The following is a 7919-nucleotide window of genomic DNA, read 5'->3' on the forward strand; positions in this document are numbered from 1 at the left end:
GTTTGATCACCTTCTTTGGTTTGTATTTCAAAATCTTCCGAGGTTTTTTCCTTACTCTTCTGGGCCCACACAAGTATATGCTTTCATTGGATGGGTAACATATTTTCCCATTGAGGTTCGACATGTGATAGTAGTCTTTTATGCTCTTCATGAGCATCTGATTGATGTAGCAAAAGGTTTGGTATTATATACACCAGGAACTCCATTCCTCTCTCGAGTTCCACTACAAGAGGTTGTGTGCTCTTGTGACGTTGTTAGCGACGGAAATACATTGGGTTTTTATAACCCCCGGCGTCGCTAATACCGTCGCTAACAGCGTCGATATGGGAACGTCGCTATGAGCGTCACTATAACAGTCGCTATATGTGTTGCTATAAAAGTCTCTCTATAGCGACGCCTATAGCGACAATTATAGTGACATTTGCAGGCCATCTATAGCGACGTTCATAGCGATGCTGTAGAGCCTTATATAGCGATGCCCGAGAGGAAAAAATTTTGGTGGCAGGAAATTGAATGCCCTACCACCCATCAACCATATTGAATGTTTCATTAATTGATTCACCTTTGGAAAAAAGTGCAAAGGTAGATATAGACCCAAGATTGTCGCCCACAAGACAATATAACCATTAACTTTATCATCCATAGTATGTATTGTTTGCAAAATAAAGATACAAAATTGGCAAGCGTGAATTGATGAAAGTAAATCAATGACAATTGTACACATCATAGGCAAAATCACTTGATTGTTAAACTTTGCAGATGTAATAGTTACAACACCATTGTCATTATTGAAATAATATACATGGTTTTCAAAAAGACGTATAAAAGTCGTCTCATGATACATAAGGTATGACAAAAAGAAACTAATGCGATCTAGCTACTAATGCTATCTAGCTACTGCTAGACTGGCGTCGTCTAATCAAACGGCTCATCACGTCCAAGCAGCGCATCTGTCGGATTCTGCAACAAAAAAAGGATAGCTTTTTGTAAGTATAAATATATAGCGACATTTATAAAAAAATACAACAAATAGAAAAGAGTAAACCCTAATACTAACCATGCCACTGCGAGAACTCAAAATGTTCATCAGGGCGTTTAAGCCCTTCCTGCCTGCATACTCGTGCTCGTACGGTGTGGGATCATGTCCTATCATCGACCACTGTCAAAACATACAAAGAATCCATTATGTTAGAATGTAAAAACCCATAAACCCTAAACTATCAAACATAAAGAGCAATGCAAAGACACTTACAAAATAGGCCTCAAATGATGCCCACCCGCCGCTCCCCAAGTGGTGCGAGCTCCCTACCTCTACTCGCGCTCTGGCTGCCTTCTTTTGTTGCTTCCACTTGTCAGGATTCTCGCGCGCTGCTTTCTTCGCATTCTTCCAATCTTCTTTGGCCAGCCAATCTGGTCTATTCCACCCATGCTTGATTGATTTTTTGCACTTCGGAACGCTTGTGCTTGCAGTATTCGTGCATTCAACCTTCATCACGTCTTCATTGAAGTGGTCATCCCGTGTTCGAATGGGAAAATCGTCATGAAGCATGCTGATGACTTTGTCTTTTAAATCATTCGGTACTTCACTCTAGGTGTTTAGTATGTAGTGTCTAAACACCTGAGAGCAAAGACCACGCATGCGCAAAATCACCTTCTTGCCTTCATCATCCAAGATGATGCCGCCACTCAGGTCGACAGAGTAAGGCAATCCCTCTCGCCGCGGACGCGTGAACCTGGGGGTCCCGGCAGGGGTCGCTACTAGCGTGTCGACGGGGGTACGAACATCACGTGTCTCCACTGGAGTCTGAGCCTTGAAGCGAGGAGTGTCCACTGGAGTGACTCCTCGAGGAGTAGCTAGTGGTCTGTAGCCGCTAGGAGGGGAGGTCAGCCGTGCAAAACCTGGTGTCGATGGCTATGTTGTGGCTGGTGTCGGGGCGGGCAAAGAAGGGGAGGGTAAAGAGCTTCATCGAGCACGAGGCGGTGTCAAAGCATCGGCGGCGGCATCCCCACAACAACCACCACCGCCACCAGTAGAGCGTCGGTGCCTAGACGAGTGTGAAGATCGTCTCATCCTCGACACCGAAGCTTCGGAGCACGCTGAATGCTCCAAAACAGAGGGAGATGCAGATGGAGTAGGAACGCGCGATGGTGCGCCAGAGCAATGACGCTCCATGTACCACTGTCTCTATTGGGGTGACAAAGAAGAAAGAAACTCCTCATCATCCATACCTGCATTAAACACACAAACATTTAAACTTAATATTGAATGAATGGACTAGAAAACATGGATAAGTACATATAGAGAGAGAGAGAGAGGAGGAGGAGGAGTGTAGTGCTTGTCATCCCTGTTTGTGAGAACATACCTAAAGCATATGTACCTGGAGTGGACGCAAAGACTATTAAATACAATGACGCAATGATGCATATATATAGAAATGGACAAAAAGCCACGTGAACACAATATATATTATAAAACGGAGCAAATCTATTCAAAATGTAGAATCGTACAAGAATCTTAACTATCTCTTTCTTTTTTGACGTATAACTCGAAGGTGCTTGTAGCTTTGGAATGTTCAAAGGCTAGCATCAACAGAACGCGTTCTTCTTCTATTCAACTTGAGTGATGGAAGAGGCAAGTCGATAACTCATAATTTTCAATCGAGAGAGAGAGAGAGAGAGAGCGCACACACAATCAAATATATCTTACAGTCAAAAAACCAGGTGGTGGAGCTGCATGTGGCCATGGATTGCCCAGGATGTGAGTACAAAACCAAAAGAGCGTTATACAACATGGAAGGTACTTAGAGAGCCAGAGTTTTTACAAAATGGAGAAAAATTGTTCAAATACAATATTTATGGCTTTAAGAGATCTCTCTCTCATCCTTGCATAGCTCAGCATAACTTCCTTATCTATATAGAACTCTCCGTTTAAACAAATATCCTCCATTTCATTTTGTATATCCTCTGCATGCACCCCATAGAGAGTGTCAGCTTGATATTCATCTGGCACCACCTCAACGGCTTCTGGCTGAGCATCTTCTCCGATCTCCTCTATTGATGCCGCTGTGATTGGCACATGGTAGCCTTCATACGTCCGTGCACTACGAGGGGCTACCTCTATGACGTACCACCAGTTTGATGCAGACTTTGTAGGATGAAATATCACCTGCCGAAGCCACATAACTTACATGAGAGCTTCCAAGCACATAAATTCTAAAATGGGATGTTAACTATTTACATACTTACTTGTTCACAATGCTCGGCTAGTACGAAAGTGTCTCTTAGGTCAGTCCATTTCTTAGTTGAATCCACCTCAAGAAAACCACACTCCCCTCTACACACAGTAGCGTTGCGACCCTCCATGATTATCTTGAACCCTTGCACGTTGAAAAAGTCGACAAAAAATCCTCTATAATCGATCCTCAAAATCTCTTGTAGCGTGCCGAAGTAAGTGAGTTCCGCCATCACAAGATCTGCATTAGAGGACTGTCGTCGACTAGACTGTTCAAATTTTTCCATGATTCCACAATCATGAGTAAAACTCCTTTTGTCGATCCGCTCCACCCTAAAATGTCGACCTTTACACCATGCTGATGTGTATGACTTATACTACAATAAACAAAGAATATGAGTGGCCGTTCAAACATCTAGAAAGTCACTAGTCGTACATTGCAAACTTACCTTGGTCGCGCAACCCCGAGAGTACTCCCACTCTTCCTCAGTCAGTTCTTCACCGCATTGTTGTGCGCGTTTCAATTGGTTGTGCAACCATGTTAAGCTCATGAATGTTGGTAGTCTCTCCAGACCCATTGGATAGTGCATCGATGGTCGTCTTCCGCCTCTCCACTCGATTCGTGCCATTTGTCGCTCTTGCTTTGCATCCTCATATTGTGAAATCCACTTTTGCATCACTGGATTGTGAGCATGCAAAACCGGTTGATTTTACCCTCTAGATCTTTTGTCATCTTCTTCTCAACACCGAGATTACACATGAAAATCCCAGATATGTGCTCATCATCTATGGTTTGCCATAGCGTGTCCCGGGCTTTATCAAATCCGTCTAGCCACTCTCCAATGTACACTAGGGACTCTGATACCAGCCGCCTTCTGCCATGCTACCCTCTAGACGTGCCTTCTGACGCACATATTCCTTGAGCATTTTCATGAAACGTTCTAAAAAGAACATCCATCTGGAATGTACTATGCCAGCTATTTCCACCTCATCAACTATGTGAACAAGAAGATGCACCTCAATGGTTAGCATCGTAGAAGGAAAATGTTTCTCAAACATGCACACAACCTCCACACTATTTAGTTTGGTGAATGGTATGGAGTCTATGTTGATCTCCTTTTGTGAGATCCATTGCACCAACTTCACAAGTTTGTAGATTGTGTTACGGACGTCAAGAGACAAACATCCCTCAATGGCAACCGGTAAAATAAACTGCAAAACACATACAGCAATGAGATTAAAGTCCACACACAAATTTGTTACACAATTCCCACTATGATATATTCCACTATGAACCTAACTGATACATTTTATGCCAGTCGTGTGACTTCAAACCGGTAATCTTTCCTTCTTTAGTAAAACACGTTTGAAGCGAGTGCATTACGCCAATGGGGGTCCGCAAAGATCGAATGGTCTCTTTTACTTTGCGTTCTTGGGCTCCTATGACAATCCATGGTTCTTTAGGGAGTTTTATCGATCCATCGGACGCTGTTTGCGGCCAATATTGCTCCATACGATCCACATTTCTAAGGTCAACCCTGGCTCCCAAAGTATCTTTCTTGCCAGTCAGATGGTCCCATAGTAGATTACCCAGATTCTTCAATATGTGCATTGGATCGAACAAATGATTGATCATGAGTCGGGTCCACTATGGTAACTCATACCATAGAGATAGTCTCTTCATCCCTACGGGAAATCCGTCATCACACATCTCCTTCTGCTCTAACCATGCTTGTGCAAACATCCTCGATGGCTCTCTTCCCAAAAAGCCATCGCGTAACACATGATTCTCTGGAAGATACGCTTGATGACCTTCGTAGATTTTCTTCTTCAATGAGGGCACCCTACGTGCATTCAGTCTAGGTCTACATGTGACACATGCTCTGTATCAGCTTGTTTGAAGCCCTGCATGTATACACATGATAATAGATCAGCTTGAGAAAAACCAAGATTTACAGTGTCTGAGTGAGGAGTGTAAATAGATCACCTGAACATTCAGTTAGTCCGGGATAGTCATGCATGGTCCACACTAGAATGCCTCCAATCAAAGCATTTCGTCGACCTGTGTGTCCACTCATATCCACCACTTCTATGCCAATCCAAAATTCTTGTAGCTCTTCCAATAGTGGACGAAGATACACATCCATATTCTTCACTTTATATCACTCCGGCACAATCAAGTTTAGCCATAGGTGCCCCTTCGTAGTCAACCACGGGAGAATGTTGTAGTTGACAACGGGCCATACACTGTAAGATGTTGATCTTTGACCAAATGGATTTATGCCATCCATAGCGAGGCCTACGCGCAAATTTCGATCTTCCTTGGCAAAATCCGACCATGTTCGATCTATATGTTTTCAGGCTGCAGAATCTGCAGGAATCCGTAGCACACCATCCGAAGATTTATTCTCCTCATGCGATGATGCTAGGGCCGCCATGGACTTACATTCAAAGAAATGCTTGATGCCAGGAAGCAGAGGAAAATATCGCAAAACCTTTTGCGGAATTTTTGTTCTGTGGAGATCTACTCGATATCTTTCGGAATCACATTTCGGACACTTCTCCATGTCTATGTATTCCCCTCTGAAAAGAATGCAGTCATTACTAGGACAAGCGTGGATCAAATTGTAATCCATCCCCAAGTTTCGCAAAACCTTTCTTGCTTCCTCTCAGGAATCTGGCATCACATTATCAATTGGTAGTATGTGCTCTTTGAGCAATCTACACAACATAAAAATATGGTACAATTGTGTAAAAATGTATCAGATCATTATACATTTAGAGTTTTATTAAAGTAAACTAATTGTAATAGATCACCTGAAAAGCGGTGTGACACTAGTTTCACTCCATCCAAACTTTGTCTGCATGTTGAGAAGAACCAAGAGTGCTTTCAATCTAGACACACGTGCTCCATTATACAATGGCGTATCGGCTTCACTTTTCATATCATCATAGACAAGCCTTTCTGAATCCATGATCGTCTCGATCATTTCATCAATCTCGGGCTCAAACATTGCTTCTTTGGGAATGTGGTCTGCATGATCATCCCCCGAGCTGTCAAAGGCTACATCTTGTGGCCTCACATATGTTGCTTGACCAAAGCGTCTGCGAACACGTCTATTGGGTTTCGAGATTGCTGCCCGTTGGCAAGCTTCAGAGTTCGACGAGTTATAATTGGCAACAACTCTATCTATAATAGATGGATCGAACTCGCCAAATTTGCGGACGTTTTGCAAAGAAACGCGTCTTGTCCGTCGCACAGCGTGCTTGCATTGATTACAAGGACATAAGATCCTCGTGAGAGATAGGTGTTTCGGTTGGACGGCCCCACATCCTCGTCACTACTCATATGAGGGTAAAAATCTTATAACCTAGAGAACAAATTTAATCTTCTATTGATATTCTTCTCTTATCTCTCTCTCTCTCTCTCTCTCTCTCTCTCTCTCTCTCTCTCTCTCTCTCTCTCTCTCTCCTCTCTCTCTCTCTCTCTGTTCACACTGTCAACTACCTCACATTCTCTAGTCATGTCCAATCCCCGCACACCTCGGTCTAGAGGTGCACGAAGATCAGAACCACTGGTTTATAATCTCGTCTTTATTGGTGGGTACAAGAAATGTACACACCCATGTGTACATGATAGTGCATGTCTCTAGCTATAGCATTTCACAGCATCTTAACATCTTTTCATAGTAGATCTTTTCACCGTTCGTCTAACTCTAATTTTTTTACCATAATCTCGAAGCTAGACTCTAATATAAAAACTCAATCAAAAATCATATCTTGTATCTAACCTAATTGAACATGTGGTGATTCACTCCATTGAAGAGTAAAAGACATACCAATGGGGCTACTAGCTATGTAGATGTGAATGGGCCTCACATATACAAATACTTCAATGCAAGAGTTTAATACTCTCACCTCTCCACCTCGTAGATCCATGACCCAGGTGATGGGAGAAAATCCTCCTCGAAGTTGGCCTAGCTGCCACTCCCCAGGTGATGGGATAATCCCATCTTGATGCAAACTCTTGCTGCGTCACTTTGTTGCCACCACCTATCTGAATTGGTCATCCTCTCTTCCCTGATCCAAGAATCTCCTCATCCAAGCATCATCAAATGTATTAGGAAGGAGAGGACAACCAATCCAGACAGGTGGTGGTAGCACATGACGCAGCAAGAGTTTGCATCAAGACGGGATTATCCCCGATGCAGCGTCGCAATAAGATAATCCTTAGAGGCTTTATCTTGATCCCTCCAAGAGACCATGACACACTACAATGTGTCAAAAAACCTGTTTACACAACTGTTGTATGCGGCCTATCACTTGCTTCCCCTCAGGGGTCATAATGGTCTCATCGGACATACGATTGATGAGGTAGGTGTATCACTTTGGCATGTCCCTCCCGTGAACTATAGCAACCCTGTCCGATGAATGCTCATCATCCAGGCCTCTAGGTGACCCCGACGCAGTGTTCGAGTCACTCCTAAGCATTTCGACGTAGTGGCCGGGACACCACTCTCAAACGCGTAGGCAGTATAATCCTTCGATGTACTCAAAATAAAGCTAAATTTAATCTAATCTAACTTAAATAAACCTAAATGTAATCTAACGTACAAATCTAAATCTAACCTTATCTTAAACGATAAAAAGAGGAAAATGGTATAACCTTTCTATCACCCAAGTGTGG

At 43.1% G+C, this 7919-nt stretch overlaps 1 pseudogene; it reads right to left on the bottom strand.

The window, feature by feature from the left end:
* Positions 1-915: 915 nt before the first annotated feature.
* Positions 916-6099, bottom strand: LOC147458975 (uncharacterized; annotated as a pseudogene).
* Positions 6100-7919: the final 1820 nt, after the last annotated feature.

This window comes from Adiantum capillus-veneris, chromosome 4 (assembly GCF_014529385.1).
Source record: "Adiantum capillus-veneris isolate H3 chromosome 4, ASM1452938v2, whole genome shotgun sequence".
Classification (NCBI taxonomy): Eukaryota; Viridiplantae; Streptophyta; class Polypodiopsida; order Polypodiales; family Pteridaceae; genus Adiantum; species Adiantum capillus-veneris.